Source organism: Coenobita brevimanus, chromosome 102 (genome assembly GCF_032717465.1).
Source record: "Coenobita brevimanus isolate Jiangsu-jjx chromosome 102, ASM3271746v2, whole genome shotgun sequence".
Lineage (NCBI taxonomy): Eukaryota > Metazoa > Arthropoda > Malacostraca > Decapoda > Coenobitidae > Coenobita > Coenobita brevimanus.
This window is the reverse complement of record NC_137055.1, coordinates 36,420,947-36,443,473: the sequence shown is the minus strand read 5'-3', so window position 1 is coordinate 36,443,473 and position 22,527 is coordinate 36,420,947. Positions and strand designations below refer to the sequence as shown.

General features: G+C 39.8%; 1 non-coding gene across 1 annotated transcript; it reads right to left on the bottom strand.

The window, feature by feature from the left end:
* Positions 1–7,451: 7,451 nt before the first annotated feature.
* LOC145415494 (5S ribosomal RNA) lies at positions 7,452–7,571 on the bottom strand. The gene has a single exon (XR_013900094.1). It is a non-coding gene; the product is annotated as a 5S ribosomal RNA (ribosomal RNA).
* Between the last annotated feature and the right edge of the window lie 14,956 nt (positions 7,572–22,527).

The window sequence follows — 22,527 nt, the reverse complement described above, 5'->3', positions numbered from 1 at the left end:
TCCATCCAAGTGAACGACATCTAAACAGCTTTTTCATTCCTCCCAGAACCTTTCCTACTTCAATCATTCTAAATTTCACTTCTGCATCTATTCTTCCATCCACAGCAACATGTGACCCTAAATAAAACACTCTACCTCCTCAAGCAACTCACCATTCAAAACTATATTCATCCTCCTACCATCTACCAACCTCGTACACTTCATTACTTTACTCTTATTCACATTTACTACTCTCAACTTCCTCTTTTGACATACCCTTCCAAACTTTACCAACTGTCTCAATCTCTCCTCTGAATCAGCCACCAGTGCAGTATCATCTGCAAACAGCAGATGATTCAGATTCCACTCTCTACCATCAGCATTCACCAGACTCAAACCTTCACCTAACACTCTTGCATTCACCTCCCTTACAGCACCATCCATATATGTATATATTAAACAACCAAGGCGACTTCACACATCACTGCTGCAGCCCCACTCTCACGGGGAACCAGTCACTTACAGTATTTCCCACTCTTACACACACACTACTATTTACATAAAAATTTTTCACTCCCTTTTAGCAATCTACCATCAAGTCCATACAATCTTAAAACAGTCCACAAAGCCTCCCTATTAATTCTATCTCTAAATCCACGAAAGCTCAAAACACATCCTTACCTTTCGCTAGATACTTTTCACACACCTGTCTCACCACCAACACCTGATCTACGCATCCCCTCCCTCTCCTAAAGCCTCACTGCTCATCACCGATCATTCCCTGTGTACCCTCTCTCTCTTAATTAACACTCTACCATACACCTTACCTACAACACCCAACAGACTTATATCCCTGAATCTAGTACATTCATATTTATCACCCTTACCTTTATAAAAAAAACGGATCCACACAAGCATTTGCCCAGTCAATCGGCATCATACCTCTCACAAAACACACATTCAACAATTTTACTAACCACTCAACAATAGTCGTTCCACCACCTTTCAGGCATTCCACAGCACACCCATCCATACCTGCAGCTTTCCCTGTTTTCACCGCCTTTACTGCCTCCTGCACTTCCTCCATCATGATCAAAGAATCATTCAACTCTCCCAACACATTTATTCCTTGCACCCTTCCATCTGCCACAATCTCAGCCTCCCTTTCCTCCTCCACATATAACAATCTTTCAAAATACTCCGCCCATCTCTCCCTTACTGCATCCATCTCAGTTAACATCCTTCCATCCTCTACTTTTACTCGCTCTTCCTTCCCAGACTCTCCTTTTCGCACCCTTTTCACCTTCTTCCAAAACATTTATTTATTCTGTTGAAAATTCTCAGTAAACTGCCTACACCATCTCTCATTTGCTGCCACTTTAGCATCATGCACAGACCTTCTTGCCCCATTCCTCTTTTCCTCATACCTCTCATATGACACCTTATCCTTCCTCTGCAGTCAAACTTCATATGCACGTCTCTTCTCAGCCACAGCCATACTTACTTCCTCGCACCACCATTCACCTCCCTTTCTATACACCACCACCCACTAATTGTCTCACACCACACACCTCTTCCACAAGCCCCACCACAGCACTCATAAACAACTGCCATTCCTCCTCCACACTGCCATTCTCCTGATCTTTCACTGAGTTCCACTCATCTTTTAATTTCTCCTGATACTGTCATTTTCTCTCTTTCATCCAACTCACTTTCAAAACCTCCCTGTCACACCTAACTCTCCTAGCTTTCACCCATCTCTTACCTACTCTCAACTTTCCCTTCACCAGGTAGTGGTCAACCTCCACTCTTCCCTCTCAAAACTCTCACATCCAACAATCTTCCTATTACAAACCTGGACACAACCACATCGTCCATCAATGCTCTATCAACAACCCCTCCACCCTCCTGTCTCACCCATGTATACTTACAAATATCTTCCTTCTCATACAAGGTATTTCCATTCACCATCTCTTGCTCAACACACATCCCTATCATTCGTTCCTCATTTTCAATTCTTCCAGGCACCTTTATCATTCTTTTTCTGTGCCTGCCCTCCTCTCTTCCTATTTCTCCCATCTTTTCTGTCACTACTTATTGCTTTTCTTTCCGTTACAGGTGGCTTTACATTGAGTGACAAGCCAAATGGTTTCCTGTAAGCCAAGAAACCATTTACAATGCTGGGTGGTAACCATATAACCAAACCATATGTGCTCCCTACGTGTCAAGTGGGTTGGTGGAGGGTTAGTGCCCCTCCCCGTAAAACAAATAACTCAGAGTCAAATGGCCACCCCGTACGCGATTATAGCGTCTGGCAATAGAGAGATAGATAGACACCATGCATACCAACTACACCTTCAACTGCCACATTTCCCACTCTAGCATTCAGATCTCCCATCACTGCCCCATTCACATTCACTCCAAACTCTGCAGACAGTAGACATCATTCCAGAGAGACTCTCTCTCTTCTGCATACCTTTCATTACCACACAAATACCCACAACTCACGTTTAAAATTTTGCTTTCACCCACACCAGTCTCAATGACACCTCCTTCCATTCAATCACACACTGCTGCACTTCCAGGCTCACTAACAAGGCCACACCTTCTCTCGCCCTTCCTCTATCAACACCTGACAATCTTCTGTTCAGACTTCCAAACTTAGACTCATCTTTCCCTTTCATCTTTGTTTCACTCAAAGCTAACATATCCAGCTTTCTTCTCACAAACATTCTCCCGATCTCCTCCCTTTTAGCTTCAATCGTACTACATCCACTCACTTTCATAGACCCAATCTTCAAGGTACGGGGGTAACTCAATCCCCCATCCCTTTCTATTCCCTGTTTCATTGTAGGAACTAAAAAAACAGAGGAGGGGGTCCCTAGTCCCCTCACCCCACCCCTTTTAGTCGCCTTTTACGACACGCAGGGAATACAGTGGCAGAATTCTTCCTAACACAACCTGGCTGCAGAGTAGTAGTACCAACCCATAGTGCGGCCAGATTGTGTCCCCCCCACCACAGGGGGGAAGAAAAATGTGATGCACAAAAACACCACCCCCCACACATATGTCACCCTGTCCCGCCTCATAAGGCTAACCTCTCTCCTACTCACACAGCATAAGTCAGGGATGTTTTGAAAATGCCAACTCTTCATATAACTGGTATTGTACCCATGGGAAAACTAGCAACTAAGCTGATAGGTAGCAATGGACCTGTAACCCCTTCAGTCGCACGAGGCAGGAACAGGCTCAATCAGAGTGACTCCCTATAGTATCATGGTAAATATTTTCATGCGTTAGTAAGTTCCTTTATGATCTTGATTTCATTTGTCTTTATTTATGAAGGCTCCAACATACTTGCATGTGTCCTCTTTCTCACCAGTTTATTTCTGCACATGGCTTGTTCCAGCACAGCAGATCCTGTATTCCTGTCCTTCTTTCATGCACTCAATTCACTTGATCCCATAAATCTGTTATCTTCCCTTCCTTTCTTGCCTTCTTCATTCACTGGTATACATACTGTTCATATGAAAAGGTATACTATCTATCCCTATTTTGCACTCACATCACACAAGCCTTCCATTAAAATGCTTATTTGGTCCAACTCTTTTCATTCTCTGACAGCAACAATGCAACACCTTTCCTCCTACCCTTATTCTTTTGGACGTTACCACAACACCCAAATATAATACACACTCCATAAATTAGTCTTGACTCCTCTCCTCACCCTCAAACCCAACTACAGCACCTTGAATATGTGTTTCATATTCACCATACATACATGCAACTTTACATCTCACAATTCATTCTAAATGCCATCCCTCTTATTCTTGTCATTCTGTCCCCTCATAATGAAAGCAGCAGCTTTCATGACATCGCCTCTTTCAAATGGATGTCTTTTCTACCACCATTCAGCCTGTTTCTCCCTCTATATTGATGGGGCCATTGGCAGGTGGCATGCCAAGCACAGTTATTTCCTCAGTGGCTACAAGGTATGTTTACAGTGTTCACAAACAACATGCCAGATTGTAAAGAAAAGTTTAAATAGGACCAAAATAGCCAATGATGTAAGATTATACAGAAGACACATTAGTGGGGAAAACTACAATACCAACAAAGAAATCTTGATTAAAAAATGAGTAATTAATTATGCACCTACACTCAAATACAAATTTCTGGAAAAATATAAATCAGTACAATCATAAGATATGATACTCTCTCTTATCTGTCTCATCACATTATCCACAGCACCATCGACAACAGCTTTTCTTCACCTCACATAAACAAACATTCACCTCAGAGGGAACAGATATATGACAAGAAATTCTCCAGTTGAAGCCTCACCCATTCCTATATTATAGAAAGTACAGTATACATAGTACAAGGCTGCATGCATCACAGGTGTTAGAAGGTGGAGTTGTCACATCTGCACAGTGTGGTGAGGGGTTTCCAACCTCCAACAACAATACTTTTTGTCACCTTTTATGACATGCAAAAAATCTGTGGGTAGTACTCATATTCCCTAATCCCACATCATTCCCATAATTATCATCAATCTATATACGGTAATTCATCCACAGTTATCAGCACAACACACCCAATACAGATGAATTTAACCCTTTTGGTAGGATGATGCCTCCCCCCACCCCCTTTAGTTCATCCCAATAATATTCTTCATTTTTGGAAAGACTTCAGAACTCCAATGGTTAGGTGCAGCCTTCATTACCCCTTCACTACGAGAGGTCTCCCTTAAGCTGTCTGTCTGAAACTATCTGAAGGTCACAAAGAAAAAATGCATCATCATAATTATGGAGATAGAAAATTTTCATCTCCCTCTGAGCACAAATATATAACCAAACACATATCACAGGATTAAGCCTGACTGAATGGTCATTCAGTAATTGCAAGCAAATACATATATGGGTAATAAATATGTGATATTATAGCAATTTATATTTTGTCCTTCAAAAAGCTAACAATAATTATACAGCAGAATGTCAAGAATGAAAAACGTGGGGTCAGAGATTTTTGCCTAAAGAGCAGAGTATGAATAATCATCGTACTTCAGTGTAAAGAATACTTTGCAGAGACAGAAACATCATAATACTATACTTACTTGGTGTGTGTGGCATTAAAATAAAACCACCAGCCATTTTCATAAAACTAAATACATGAAGGTATATGCATGCTCCCAATTTCCTGTGGTCATTCATGGAACACCTGTATGATTTAACACTCCATTCCGATGATGCATTTCATACTGTGTTACAGCTACCTCCAGATAATTTTATTAAACTTTGGAGAGGCTTTTTTAACTAGAGCAACTGGTTATAGGCTTCATTAGGCCCTTCATTACTAAGGGTTTGTTCTAAGCTGAATAAAATTATCAGAAAATAACAAAGAGTAAAATAGAAGAATTTCATCAATGGATTAAAAGGTTTAAGATGTGGTTCGCCTGCACCCTACATTGTAGTGCTTTGTCAGCATTGAGGCAGTGAGGCAAAACACATTTCTTCTCCATGTTCTTTAGACAATTTGACCTTCAAAAACTGCTGCTCATCTTTCCCCTCATGATCTCAGTTTGAACCCCCTCACTACAATGATATCTTTATAATTTTATTCTTGCTGCCAACAGACTAATTTATTCAGCATACAGGAGAATTATTGTAGTAAATGGGGTTAAAGGAGTTTATTTCTAATCTCTTCTCTACCAAATGTCACTCCTGATGTAATTTTGTCTGGTTGTAGCAAGAATAAAATAAACTGTAGCACACATCACTACACTGTGCTGAGTGGGTTGTAGCAAGGACAAAATAAACTGTAGCAGACATCACTACACTGTACTGGGTGGGTAAAGGATTATGGTCATTTACCTCTTCTAATATGGAAACTACTCTACAAGCATACAAAGAATGAAAGCACAATAATATACAGTATACACATAAACACTGTGCCAATATCAACAACTGAAAAAATGTTGCACTGAATATAAAACAAGGAATGACATGTGTCTACCTAATTCTAAATTACTTATATGGTTGGCAATAACAGATCCATGAAAAACATACTGCATACTGTATCTGACTTAACTATTTCAGCTGAATATAATATACAAAGCAAATAATCTGTATCACAGTAAAATAAAAGCTGATAAAAAAAAAAAAAAAAAATAGTATTACTATACAAAACATATGACTCAGCCAGCCAGCATCTACAATTCAAAATCCTTATGTACTGTACTCAAGTATAAAAATTACAGTACTATTATTGCAACAACACTCTAACTTTTACATATACACACACATGTGTGTGTGTGTCTATACTGTATGTATGTAAATGTATATATATATATATTAGTGGTAGGTGGTGGCGACCATCATCCACTCACTTGATGTAGTGCTGCCTACTTCTTCCTTAGCCTTTATCATTCTTTTTCTGTGCCTGACCTCCTGTCTTCCTATTTCTCCCATCTTTCCTGTCACTACTTAATGCTTTTCTTTCCGTTACAGATGGCTTTACATTGAGTGACAAGCCAAATGGTTTCCTGTAAGCCAAGAAACCATTTACAATGCTGGGTGGTAACCATATAACCAAACCATACGTGCTCCCTACGTGTCAAGTGGGTTGGTGGAGGGTTAGTGCCCCTCCCTGTAAAACAAATAACTCAGAGTCAAATGGCCACCCCGTACGGGATTATGGCGTCTGGCAATAAATAAATAAATAAATATATATATATATATACAGTACATCCCCTAGTATGCGCCTATATGGGCGGCAGAGGACGTGGCTTACTAGGAATTCGCGTACTGTGAATACATAAACTTATGGGAAAAATTACATATGGGCGGCACCCCCCTTCATGGGCAACCCTTGAGATGCCTTTCAGACCTAAGTATTGTACTATACAGGGAAACTACCTAAGACATATTAACTAAGATAAAGTAAACCTACAAGATCATGGCTTTACTTGGTAAATTATTGGTGGTAGATGGTGGCAACCATCATCCACTCACTTGATGTAGTGCTGCCTACTTCTTCCTTAGCTTTTATCATTCTTTTTCTGTGCCTGCCCTCCTCTCTTCCTATTTCTCCCATCTTCCCTGTCACTTCTTATTGCTTTTCCTTCCTTTACAGGTGGCGTTACATTGAGTGACAAGCCAAATGGTTTCCTGTAAGCCAGGAAACCATTTACAACGCTGGGTGGTAACCATATAACCAAACCATACGTGCTCCCTACGTGTCAACAAATGGGTTGGTGGTGGTTTAGTGCCCCTCCTCGTAAAACAAATAACTAAAAGTCAAATGGCCACCCCTTATGGGATTATGAAATCTGTCAATAGACATATATATATACATTCATTCATTCATTGCCAGACGCCATGTATCCCACACGGGGTGGCCAAGGGCTTAGAGTTAATTGTTTTACAGGGAGGGGCACTAATCCTCCACCAACCCCACTTGACACGTAGGGATGCCAACAGCATCTGGGTGTTCCCAGGCGGTCACCCATCCAAGTACTAACCAGACCCAACGTTGCTTAACTTCGCTGATCGGACAGGAAGCGGTGTACTCAACGTGGTATGGCCGTTGGCACGAGTATATATATATATACTGTATATATATATATATATATATATATATATATATATATATATATATATATACAATGCTCGACAAAAGTATTGCGCGTGCATGCCTATGTCAAGGCATGTAATACTTTTGGCGAAAAAAGAATCACCCTTTTTTTGGAGAAAAAATTTAGCCAGAAGTTTTGGGCGCTAACATGACGTCACGGCAGCCTGAGGCCTTACTGCGCGCTGGTTGGCTGGCACCTCTGTTGCCTGCGGGCTGCATGAGAGAGGGGAACCCAGCTGCTCCTCACTCTCTTGTTACGCCATTTTTTACCTAGTGACCCACAGTGTTTTGGCTTTCGCTACTGTAATATGGCCCCTACCCGTGAATTGTCAAGTGAAATAATATCACAGATCATTACTCTAAAGGGGGCGGGCCACCCCACGAAGAAAATTAGTGATTTGGTTGGTGTGACTCGGTCAACAGTGCGGAGGTGGTGTGCCCGTTACCGAGTGGAAAATAGTGGTGACGTTCCTACAAAGAAACTACGGTCTGGTAGGCCCAGGAAAACTTCCCTGAGGTCTGTTAATGTGCTAAAACATGCAGTGGAGTCTAATCCTTGTGTGACTGCAAGGAGAATTAAGGTGAGCAACCCGGAAGTGTTTGGCGAGGTTTCAGTGCGCACGGTTTCTCGAAGAGTCTATGAACACAAGCCACAGGCCTGTGAGAAAGCCTCTTCTTACACGTAACCGACAACTTCATAGGCTTGCCTTTGCTAACAAGTACCTTACCTGGGGTGAGGACCAATGGTTGTCAGTGTTGTGGTCTGATGAGGCAACATTTACCGTTACATGTAATCGAGGGGAGCAAGTGTACCAGCGCAGAGGTAGTGACCCGCTTGACCCCCGTTACGTGGAGAGCACAGTTACACACCCTGATTCACTAATGGTATGGGGTTATTTCTCTGGTAAGGGTTTGGGGAAGCTTGCTGTGCTTCCTAGGAACTGCAGAGTTAATCAGGATGTTTACCTGGAGCTGCTTTGTGATCATTTACCTGAGTCCTTCGAGCTCACAGGTGCACGAGTGTTTCAGCAGGACGGTGCACCTGCTCATAAAGCCAAATCTGTCACCAACTGGCCTCATGACTGCGAGGTCTCCTTCATGAAAGACTGGCCAGGCAATAGCCCAGACATCAACCAGACAGAAATCCTCTGGTACCTAGTAAAGAAGAATCTCCAAGGGAAGGACATGAGCTCTCTGCCAAAGCTGGATGCAGCCATTCGTGAGTCCTGGGCAAGTATATCACCCCAGCACCTGAGGAACCTTGCCCTTTCACTTCCACGATGTCTCAGGTCCGTGAAGAACCGCAAAGGAAACCCTACCAAGCATTAAAGGTAATTATAATACATTATTTACATGTTTTTTCCATAGTTGAAAGGTTTGTTTTGTAGGAGGGGCGCAGGGCGTGCAATACTTTTGTCGAGGACTGTATATATATATATATATATATATATATATATATATATATATATATATATATACTGTGAAAGACTGACGAAGAGAGTGTATATGAGTAAGGTGGAGGGTGGAAGAGGGAGGGGGAGACCGAGGATGAGATGGAGGGATGGGGTGGAGAGGTATATGAGAGAGGGGGGTGTGAGTTGGGAGCAGGGCAGTGAAATGGCGGGGGACAGGGCGACTTGGAGGCGATTTGTTTGTGGCCACCCCAAACGGGATTGAGGCGTCTGGCAATAGATAGATAGATAGATATATACTGTGTATATATATATATATATATTCATCATCATCATCCCTTTGAGTATCTACTGCAGGACTGGCCTATCCCGACAGAAGTCGGGACAATACAGCCAATGTATCTCTACCAAGTGGCTTAGGCTGTCTGGTAGAGATTGTACAGTATGTTGGGTGAGAAGCGCTTGTAATTGTGAGTGTAGTGTTGTAGTGGCTTTGGATGCGTGTGTAGTCTGTGAACCAAGTGTAATCGGTCCGTGCAAGCTGACTGGGTGCAAGCATACCTTATACTGTACAGTAGTAAGCAACACTGGTTCAATAACAGCACCCCTTTTGTCCACCAATGCAGTACGTGGCCAGGTGAACACTTCCAAAGTTTATTACCCTGGCAGGGCGCGAATCCTGGTTCACCCGTGTATGAAACGCACACTCTACCACTGTACCACAGAGGCTCATGTATATATATATATATATATATATATATATATATATACAGTACCCTCGCGTCCAACACGCGTTTGTCCAGCACGATTCACGTCCAGCACGGAGAGCAAAAAATTAGTACAATTTAATATGATTTAAGTACTGTAAAACGGGTGCGTAAGCATAACACTGACGGAGCTCTGAGAAGTGGGCGAAATCTGCAGAGTTCGCCTCTAGCACGATCACCCCTGCTCCAACACGGTCATACTGGACGTTCCCGTGACGCTGACAGCCAATCAAAACTTCCGATCAAGTAGCCTCCCCCGCCCGCTATTGTGACGAAAACGTGATGTTGCCCAATGAAAAATGCTTCTGCTCTCATGTGATGTTTTGTTTAAATTTCTCCCGCCACAGCGCCACTCAGTTGCATAATTCGCATTGGACGGTGCTTTTTTCTTGCTGCATTTTCTGCCCTTGCTACTGCATTTTACCCTGCTCACGATGCCTAGGAAGCCTTCTGAGAACCCCAAGAAGCGGCGGCACCTCCCTCAGGCCACCAAGCTAGAATTAATCGAGAGGCAGGAGAAAGGGGAGAGGAATTTCAAAGGATTTATGAGGGAGGTTGAGAAGGAGCAGCAGCCATTACCCGCTAGTGACGCCAGCAGCCATCCTCCAGGGACCCAGTAGGACTACCTAGTCTCGGATATCACCTTCCATTCCCAGCAAGCCCACCATTATCCTAAAAGGTTAGTTATCATTCATAGTACAGTATCATAAATTTATAATTACAGTAGTACCAATATATGTATAGGTATATGGTAGGTATTTAGGGTGACTTTTCCTAGGGTTGCTGACATAATTCATTTTTTCCCATAAGCTCTGTTGTTTGTCCAACACGTTTTTGGTCCAACACGGGACCCATACATAACAATATTACCGTGTTGGATGCGAGGGTACTATACTGTATATATATATATATATATATATAAATATATATATATATATATATTACTATATATATCAATGATACCTGCTGTTATTAATGTGCCTCAGTTCTTGTTATCATTAGTCTCACATTTTATGTATATAACATATACATCAAAACACAAACAATGAACTGAGAAAACAAATCGGAAACTACATAACCAACGTAGATTTCATTATGAGTTGTATACCATGTCAAATTAACCCCAAAATCCTCTTTTCTGAACACCTATAATAAAATTTTCCTTTTCTGAACTGATTCCTGGACACAAATAAAAACATTTTCGTGACTGCAATCTCTTCTGGGCTACACCTATGTAATTTCACATGAGTTAAAAACACTTTGGAGCTACTCTAGTGTAATGTCCATTTAGTATTACTTAACACTAGTGCTTAGTCAAACTACAACCAATTACCGGCGAAAATGTCGCCCTCCCATCACAATCTCCAGACTACGACTACTGGCCTGAAATAATCAGACACTGTTCTCATAATGTTTCTTTCAAGCTTAACCCACTTGCTTTAAGGATGTATGTGTTAGTTTCTGCTACCTCCAAGTATTTTTCAACTTGATGGAGAGTTCAAACAGCAGGGGTTATATTTTTTAACCCTTACTTAACCCTTCCAGTACTACATAATCTTCACAAACTGAATAAAATCACATGAAGATAGCACAAATATAACAAAAAAAGTCCTTTTACTGAGGAGATTAAAGAAATTTTGAAAGCAAAACAACAAAGTAGTAGAGATAATACTGAATAATGACCTACTTTACGAGCAACTCATTGCTTTTTTCCTGAATACCGATTATAATAGATATACAGTACAGATTTTGGGCTGCAACAAAAAAATTCGTTTTCATTATGCCAAAACCCAACTCAAGAAATACAGACAGCGATCAAACATACAGATTACTACCAGAGATGTAATACCATTCATTTTCATTCCTGGATATTAGTACAGTAGTACAATGTATCAGGGCTAGGGGTGAAAGTGCTCTTAGTTAGTCCAACGGAGAATGCTACTCTTACCTCAGGCAGCAGAATCACAGCAGATTTTCCCGAATGCCTTTCACGTCGCAGTCTCTCTATGACCCAAGAAAGGTCATGAAAGTAAAATTAAGTACCACCTAAAAGGAATGAAAAAGATTAAAAGATAGAGATAATTTTGATGTATATATGTACATCAGATTTAGAATGTTGCAAAAATAGTTACTGGAGTTACACATTAATAACCTATGTTAAAAATATCAAATCTCTTTCATTGACATTCTTACATTGGTCTTCACAGCACTTCTTATCAGAGTACTGTATAGGGGAATTCTGCAGAGACTACTAGAAATACAAACAATAATCTACAAAATCATGCCACTGAATGATGCAGATGCCTAACACATAATAATAATCTCAAAACCATAATTTGGTACAACGGATGAAAGCACAGAAACTTAAGTCTAGTCTCTATGCATTGTGATGTTTTTCATGCAAACACCAAATTATCTTGTCAATCAAATATTAAGAGTAATGTGGCTTCTATGTATAGAAATACCTTGTATAGTGCACGGCCAAAAGGAAATCCAAAATCATCTTTGAAAAAGTAAGTTGCCTAGATATGAAAATGCTAGACCTCATCTTGCACTGGATATACGGCATATTAACCTTTAGATTGCGCAATTACCTATTTTAATCCCACCCTGTGGTGTGCAAAAAAGGAAAAAAATAAAAAAATAAATTTTTATTTATTATAAACTAGGAGATAAACATCCAGGGTATCATTTAGTGGGGAAAAAAAAAAAATCTCTCTCTCTCCGTCTTTGCGTAGCGCCATGTGTAAGTTTGCACAGGGGTGGAGTAGTTAGTAGTGATGCACAGCCACTGGAAGGTTAGCACAGCCTGAGCTGACGCTTCCCAGCCTGAGCTGTGGCTCACAATCCATCGATTAAAAACAATGCAAGGAGGTTTAAAATATGCACTGTGAATTGCCTCATTGCTGGTAGGTGGGGGCGCTCACCATCCACTCACTCAATGTAGTGCTGCTCTCAGGTGTCTGCCCTTTCCTCTCCTTCATCCTTCTTTCCTTACAAATTCTTCTGTCTTCCTTTACTTCAGTCTTTCCTCGTCTTTCTGCCTAAGGGTGACTTTACACTCCCTCTTCAGTCTTTCTTTCCTTCATTCTTTCTTCTTCCTTCTGCCTGTGGGTGACTTTACACTGAGTGACAAGCCAAATGGTTTCCTGTACATCAGGAAACCATTTACTACGCTGGGTGGTAACCATATAACCAAAATTTGGCACCTGGTGGTTTAGTGGGTAATTATTGTGCTCCAATCGGATTGAGCCGGTGAAGGTTTATATCTAAGGGGTGGTTGGGGTTTAGTGCTCACGTGATGCCACTCAGAGATGAGTGAGGTTGGTCACTCTCATCTTAAATGTCAGGACCAACTGCCTAGCCCTGGGCTCCTACGCTCCTCTTGGGGCAGCGTAGGATTGGATGATGGATGGATGGACGGAATTGCCTCATCAAGGAAACCGGACAGGGTGGAATCACACTCAAATCATCTTAAAACACCATAATCACATCCATACTTGGTATGAACATTTCTCATTAAAGTATAAATACTTCACCAATGTCATCCTAGCCTACTGTACTTTCCAATGTTCACATAAGTAGAAAGACCTACAGCAAAGACTCTTGATCCCACTAAGGACAAGATTCAGAGGTTACAAGAACTTCAGGTACAATCATCCCCCTTCATTTCCCACACAGTTGAGAGGCACAGAATGTGTAATACAAGAGCTGGGTGATGGGGCTGCCACATCTCTCTACCACTGCAAAGGAGGGTGATTTCCAGCTTCATTCAAGCCTATTACAAAAATACAGTGGATGGACATCTATTTTACACTATTCACACTTACTATAGATAAGCACACAAAGATATTAAGTGCAGTATGAGTTGACTACAAGGTTGCTTTTTATCTTAATAAATTTACATGTTACAAGGTATATAATTTCATTCATCCAGTACAAAGAATACCTGCAGTCTGGTAATTTTGTACGATTATAATCAAATTTGTGCATTTCCATTACGTGCAAAGTGAGGACCAATTTATAGAAATTACCTTGGCATTGCCACTGGAAAAATATGTGGTATTCATATATTACATAACACACCCTAAATATTCTATGCCAAGAGCTGGAATGTTGGATATATAAAGAAAACTAATTACTTCAGCTTTCACTGACATTTATTTGTGTTTTCTATACAAATCTGTTCAGAAACTCGTGATGAAAAGTCTTATAACTGGGCTTGTAAACAGGTATGCTGGAGAAAAATTGATAAATGTTCATGAAAACTGTAGTAATTTACTGACAGTAATGTATGAAAGAAGAATGTAATCAATATGAACTGCCACATGACTGGGTAAAGAACAAATTCATAAATAAATACTGCATACAAACTGTCATGCGATATAACTATATCCTTTAAAACCTCCCTCGGGTACTGTTACACAATGAGAAGCAAAGCCAAGGAACTTTCACACTGCTCTCTTCAAGTATCAGCAGATACTGTACTAGGAATGCCCATTGCCCCACAAAGCACCTGTAACAAGACAACTTATGGTCAGGATAAAAACAGACAGGGAAAGTCTATTTAACCCACTGATAACAAGAACACCATTTTCATTACATTCTTGCCTTAATCCGATGATACTGCATTATTTAGCCTGGGAGAGACATTTTCAACTGGATGGGTTAGATATAACATTAATAAAACCCTTCAAAAATACAGACCATTCCTAAGCTGAATATAATAATTTAGTAACAGCAAAATTTAACAAGGATGTCACCCTAGGGATTAAAGTGGTCTAAGTTACTAAAGATTTAATTTCTTATATTTCACATTAAACTTGTTCATGATTCACAATAAGGTTACTCTTGTCAGAAATTCTCTCTCTCTTTATGTGAATATCATCATCATCATCATCATCATCTGGACCTCCTTTCCCCACCCTGGGGCAGGGTGAGGAGTAGCAGAATCCAGACAGCCTCAATTTGCCCAGTCCAATGGGCCATGCTTCCATTCACTCATCATTCAAGCCCCCGGAATCCTGGCTCTATCTTATAAGCCAAACACATTCACCTCATTCTGTAGCTTCACATAAACATATAGATGTTGTCATGTTAAAAAGGGGTGCCAAATCCCTGATCATGCACTTCTTCTCACAACATTCATCCAGCCAGCTCGATCTCTTATCAGTCCCCTAGCCTCACCAACTTCCATACATCTCTTCCTCACACACTCATCCACCATATCCTTCCACCTTCTCCTTGACCTACCTTGCCTCCTTCCTCCTTCAAATTTGCTCAGATTTACCCTTTTCACCACTCTATTATTATCCACCCTCTCCATATGACCATACCATCTCAGTACACTCCTCGATTCCGGTGTACACAGACCTCCTCACATATCTTTTACAAATCACATTATTTCATATTCTATCCTCTCTGTATCCACACACATTCCTCAGCAGTCCCATCTCCACTGCTCTTACTCTTGACTTCTCATTTTCATGCTACACCATAGTCTCGCATCTATAATTATGTTAAAGTAGGCACTAACACTCCTTCATGTAAGCCTCATGCAGCTGCAACACTCAAGTCTCTGTTTATCAAGGTCTTCATAGCCCTAGCTACTTTCCTTCCTTCTTTCACTCTACTTTCCACTTCTTTTGCACATTTTCCTCTTTTCTATCACTGTACCTAGGTACATGAACTCTCTCACCAATACAAGTCTCTTTCCATTCACTGTAACACCACACTGGGAAGCACCTTCTTTCTCAATATATATATATATATATATATATATATATATATATACACTATATATCTGTAAAAATAATGCACGGGAGACAAAATTCTTTCTTACTTGTAGGGGAGGTAGTTTATTTATAATACCAGGGTTATTAATAATTCTAACAGCTTTGTTCTGAATCTGGTCTAGTTGTCTTAGTGCAACCTCTCCACATCCACTCCACAAGGGTGAGCAATATCCATGCTGAAGCGCACATGACTCTTATAAATTATAGCTAACTGCTCATCAGTAAGAAAGTTACGAACTGTACAACAATCCAAGTTTCTTTGAGACAGTTTCAGCAAGTGATCTGACATGAGAGGTCCAGCTGAGAGCATTGTTAAGTGAAACACCGAGAATTTCAATACTTTTGGAGATGGGAATATTCAGTAGCGTCGAAGGTAATATACGAATCTGGCAATATCTGTCTATTAGTAAACTGTATATATATCTATATATATATATATATATATATACTGTATATATATATATATATATATATATATATATATATATACTGTATATATATATATATATATATATATATATACACATCTATCTACCTATCTATGCATCTATATATATACGAGTATATATATATACAGGTATATATATATATATATATATATATATACACTCAATCCTCGTAAATCGCACGTTCATAAATCACGGATTCATAAATCATGGCTAGGTGGCCGTCAGACTGCCGGCAACCTTAAATCACTGTTAAGTCACGAAAATCGCGGATCTAGGCACCCAAGTGGGCCTTTTCCGAGGAGAACCATAAACCGCGGCATTCAAACTGAAAATCGCGGATCTAGGCACCCAAGTGGGCCTTCCGAGGAGAACCATAAACCGAGGCATTCAAACTGAAAATCGCGACCCAACAACCAATCACTGCGTGTCCCTGGTGGCATAAGTGCATACTAATGACGCCATGTTGCTGTTGTTCTTGTCCCGCCAGTCCGCACACTACAGACCATCGCCATGGAGTACGAGAGTTACCTGCTTTTTTTGTGCAACTTCCCCCTGCCTCCTACCTGCCATGGCCCCTCCCGACCCCCCAGTGAAGCGCTCTAAGCAGTATGGCGTCAAGAAGCTGCCGCAGTTGTCGTACAGTCAACGTTTGGGAAGAACAAGTGCTGAGAGGTTCTAAGTTCTTCCCAACACCACCCCACTCCATTCACTTAAACAATTTCATCCTAGGATTAAGGTGATCCATTACTACATGCACTGAATATTCCTAAATTTCTATGATTGTGTTTGATGGTGCCTAGATAGGTGTAAGTAGGGTGCTGTGGGGGCGAGTTGGCCAAAGTCCAGAACCAAATTAATTTTTCACATAAGAGTTATTATTCATAAATCACGGCAGTGGTCCAGACCCAAATTGCCGCGATTTACGAGGATTGACTATATACATATACATATATATATATATATATATATATATATATATATATCTATCTCTATATATATACATCTATCTATCTATCTATATATATAATTCTATCTATCTATATATACAGCTACTGCAAATTGACTTAGGACCTCCCCCCACAAGTTATTAAAAAACACAGAAATCATAGTATATCACAATGTTTGTTCATGAAATGCCATTCATTAATATGAAATCATGTTTCCCTTGTTTTTCAGGACCAGTTGGATGTGTTTTGGCATGGAATCACTTAGATCTCTAAAGTAATCTAAGGACATTTCTTTGCAACAAATATTTGTCAGTTCAGTCTTGAGGTTGTACAGATTGGGTGTCTTCTTCTCTGCCATGATTTTCTTCATCTTTGCACAGCAGTTTTCAATCGGATTTAGATCCCGACTGTTGCCAGGCCAGTCGAGGACCTCAATCCAATTATTCTGAAGCCATTTTGTTACCTTTCTTGACTTGTGACTCGCAGTTGAATAGTGCATGAAAAAGCTGCACCCATGTATAGCAAAAAAGTTTAACAAATGATCTTTCAGAACTTGAATATACTGGCCACCATTCATCAAGTTCTCAGGAAGAAAATAGAGGTCTCCCCTTTCCATTTCACCTAAGAAACACTCCCATACCATTACTGATTGTGGGTGCTTAACAGTCGGCACCATGTAAGCAGGGTCATATTGACTATGGGAGGCAGGGCGATGAACCTTGGCAGAACGCACCTGGAACACTTGAAATGTGCTTTCATCGGAAAACAAAACTTTTCTCCACTCATCCGATGTCCAGTGTGCATACTTCTTGGCAAACTAAATGCGCTGCTTCTTCAAGTGGTCAGTGAGAAGTGGTTTCTTGGCTGCAGTGCGGCTTGGCAAACCCAGCTCCTTCTGCATGCGGTGTTGGATAGTTCGAACTGAGATGTCTTGTAACAGTTGGGGATGCATTCTCTTCAATTCTGCTGCTGTCAGTCGAGGATTCTTGATTACTTCCCTCTTCAGAAGCGTATCTGTACCTCTGGAAGCTGTCCTCTTCTTTCCACTGCCATGCTTATGCTCTGGTACAACATCGGGTGGAAGGCTGCATGCTGCAGCAAGAATCTTCGTGACGGTCAACTTTATGCATCAAGTACATTCACAAATCGTGTTGATATGGACATTATCCTGCCTCCATGCAATGAAAAGGACCCTCTCATCCCTTCAGCAGTCCTTTCCAGACATGACAACTCGACTCTAGGAAAATAACACGGCAAACAGTAATGCATACGAAAAAAGAGGGAGGTGGAAGCTCGGAGCGACGGGAACATATACAGTACTCCCACTCTCGCTTCTGGGCAAGCACTGACATGCTGAGTGTTTCACCTCCTCCTGTGAACACCAGAGGAATTGCCAGTTACTTCTTGCCCAAAAAATTCACTTGGTCAAGGTGGAAACACAAAGCAAAGACAGACAACTCTCCCATAGCAATTCTGTGTGTAGGTCCTAAGTCAATTTGCGGTGGGTGTATATAAATGTATATGTATGTATGTATTTATGTAAATATATATATATATATATATATATATATATATATATATATATATATATGCTTGCAACCTCTGAACCATGAGTTAGAAGAATGTGCATCACTTAACCTCTGAATGTTACAGATAAAGTTGTTGCATGTCATTTCTCCAGTATGATGACATTTACATTTCATTTGTGCTATCTCTAGACAATTCAATTTACCTTAGGAAAGAAATTTCAGACAAGAGGAATTAGATACAGCCATCATTAACCAATTCATTGTTCCTCCTAAGCCAATGATAATCATCCACTGTTAACAAAATCTCATCATTTTGTAGCTACTAACTACAGGAATCTACCACTTCAATCAAATGCCATTTTCTTTGTTCTTTTACTTTTCCTGTTTCCATATTACTCAGCAAGGAGAGCCCCTGGTACTGAAAGGGTTGGTGAAGGTTCAAAGTTCAAAGAAATCTATCCTAAGCTAAATATAATCCTTTAGAAACAGCACGAATGAAATAAAAACAGTATACTCTATATGGTGGGGTTTTGTGTGTACACACTTCCTGTACAATGTGTCGTAGATACATTCCTGTCGGTTAACAAAGCTCTCCAGTACCTCATTCCTATAATTTTATTTCTCACCATCTACTTATTCTCATGTATGATATTTATGCAATGTTACGCAGGTTTTCAATAAACAAGTACAGTAGCATACATGATGATGTGAAGTGTAACATTCAAAAGAAATAGCACCTACTGCTTACTAGTTTATTTCTGCAGTTTGTATTAATAAGTGCATAATGTGCAATTTATGGAGGTGTTAAAAAGACAATATGTGAAAAGACTGAGGTGTGATATTCAAGATAAATGCTACTGAAACGTAATACTCAAGATCAATAGCACCTCCTTCTTACTGTTTCCATTTATGTTTTGTTAATACAGTATTCTCATGTATGGTATCCAAGTTATGCAGGTTTTAAAAATGTATAAATAGTATACATGAGGATACTGATGTGTAATATTCAAGCTAAATGCTGTAACACCTCTTTTTTTTTTTTTTTTTTTTTTTTTTTTTTTTAATAAACTAGTTTACAGTATTTCTGTGTAAGATACGTTAATTCTGTTCATGCAATTTAGATAGGTGCTAAAAAGATATAAATAACATACATAAGGGTACTGAGAAGTAACATTCAAGGTATAGCACCAGGAAAGAGGTGCTGGGGAGCCTCCTTAACTGATAAGAATAAGGGCCTAAGCAAGGACCACCTGTACACTCACACAGCAATTGTACAAAATATGTAGCACAAATGCATTACATCTGGGACAAACTCTCAGAAAAATATTATACCAGCAATAAACAAGTGCTGGCCTCTATTAATCATAGTGCTTTCAATCCCCTTAGTACCAAAATTCCATTTGTATTTTATTCTTGCTGCCACCATTGATTTTATAGTGTCAGAAGACCTCTTACTTTAGTACTAGCAGTACCAGTTACAGCACTAGGTTCATTTGATATGTGAACCCAGAGGACTGTAATCTTAAATTTCCCTTCTACAGTCCACCATCTTCCTTTCAGGGGATAGGGTAAGCAGTTGAGGGACATTTGCATAGCCATGCAGTGAAGTCTCCCACTTATATTTGTGCCACCATGTGACTGCAACTCACTCTAGTGCCATCTTGTATAGAGAAAGAGTTAATGGATTTTGCCACCAACCTTTTCACTGATGCTGGAGAGAGGTGCTTTCATGTGGTGGCATCAATATAGCATGTCAGCTTATCTCCCATATTATACAAGCATCCCTCAACTTTATCCTTAACACCCAACTGGGACCGGAGTGGGATGCCTCCATGTGGTGGCAAAGACACAACCAGTCAGCTCATCTGTCTGGTTATACAAACATCTCTCAACTACAGTACTTCCCTATCCCCCAACAATAATAATAATCTATCCTTCAAATGATGAATCAAGTCATCTGGCAGTAACAAGAATAATTAAAAAAAAAAGACATTACACTATACTAAAGGGCTTAAGTGTATCAAAGACAAGACAAGATGTTAAGTATTATAAAGTTATACAATACTTCTCTTACATTAGGAAAGCTAATCTATTCCCAAAATGTTACTCATGGTTTTCTCTAGTCTCTGATGGTAGAAATAACTACATCTATGGAAATCACTAATTACAGTGAACTGGTTGAACATGATACTAATACCAAATTCACATTACAGTACAGGTATAATTATCTTGTACTCCAAATCTGACAATCAAATACATTAATGATTCCTGATCCTTTCAATTACTGCATCCTACAACACTAATTTACTCTCATATTATCAGTGTATTGTCCCTTTGTATAATTTTATTGTCTCTGATGTGAAAGTAGATGGAAACCAATGAACATTCACAAATACCTGTACAGTACTTACAGTTTGTTTTCTGAAAACTGCCAACTAAGAACTGAAAATTTATATAATTTCTTGATTATGTGAAATGTGCACTACCTCTGCACAGTGAAAAATATAATCTTATTTCTAGCCTACCTCTTACTGCTGAAGAACAGCACAATGTTACTGTGGTGCGTGAGGAAGTGAGATGGGCGGAAAGTTGCCTTACAGTACATTGAACTCCATACAAGTGCCCCTGAGCTCTCCTGAAGTGCACCAAATAAGTGTTCATAACTTACACTATGGTATGGCAGTGACACTGACACCTCTGTATCAAGTGCAACTATATCATTTATACAGCATTATGTTTCTTATCAACTATAACAGATTTCTTATACTTTACACATACAAACTATGACTAGGCTTAAGCTGCCAGACTTTGAAAAAAATCAGCCTTGGTCTGCAATACTAGGTGATATCAATATCCTGAAGATTACTAGCTTGAACTTTTTTTTTCTTTTTCCCTCACCTAAATATTCTTAAAAACATAAATTTCGAACTTGACAAATCTCACATGGGTCAGCATGGCTATAATGGGTGGGTATAATTTTTTTTTTCTTTATGGGAACCAATATCAATTTTAAAAATTACAGTACCGTATTATGATTTACACACATTGCATCATTTACAGATTAAATTAGTTTGGGTCAAACTCCAGCAAGATGTAGTATTCTGTATATTATAAATTTATAGCTGATATTTTGGTCCTTAACTCACCTTTGTGTGGCCTTCCTCCTATACCTCTCCCCATAAAATGGCCTATATAAAGTCACACTGACCTGAAGAAGTCACAAAATTTACAACACTGGAGTATTTTTTTTCACACTGACCTGAAGAAGTCACAAAATTTACAACACTGGAGTATTTTTTTTAATTTTTTTAAGGTCATGAAAACTTTGAAGTTTTCATCACTGAGAAAGGGGTCTGCCAAATTTGTCTTACATCAGTCAAGTTCCCATTACATTACTTTCCTCTTCACAATAAAACTTATTTTAAAGACCATCATACAACTGTCAGGAGATCTAACTCATTCACACATAAACGCTTTTAGTTTCTAGCTTGCTTGTGATGCACCAGTCAAACAAATTTATGCTAGAAACAAACATACTGCACTCAGTAATTTGCATACTTCTGGTTCAGCACAGTATATAAATATATACATAAAACCCTTGAACACTCATATTGAACTGTCACCATCTGTGGAAATATAAGTACTATGTACCATTATTCACGTCATATTCAGAATTTTATATCATAGGATAATATCACAAAGAACAACACAAATAAATAGCTTTCATACATACAGCAATATCAATAATGACAGCACCCAGCCTCATATCACCTTGTGTGAGGTGTAGTGATTCAGGGCCAGGCTACCATAGTTCAGAACATTTAAGGACAACATACGTCACACAATCCTGTACTGCCCTTTTCGGAGCCTGGGGGCCTAGGGCTAGGCTGCTTAGCTCAAACATTTAAGGCAAGGGGAACCAGTCACTCATCCAAGTGGCATTATGCTTGAAATAAACTTCAAACACCTCCCGGGGCAAAACCCTTATAAGCCATATTCAACCAGAATGCCTAA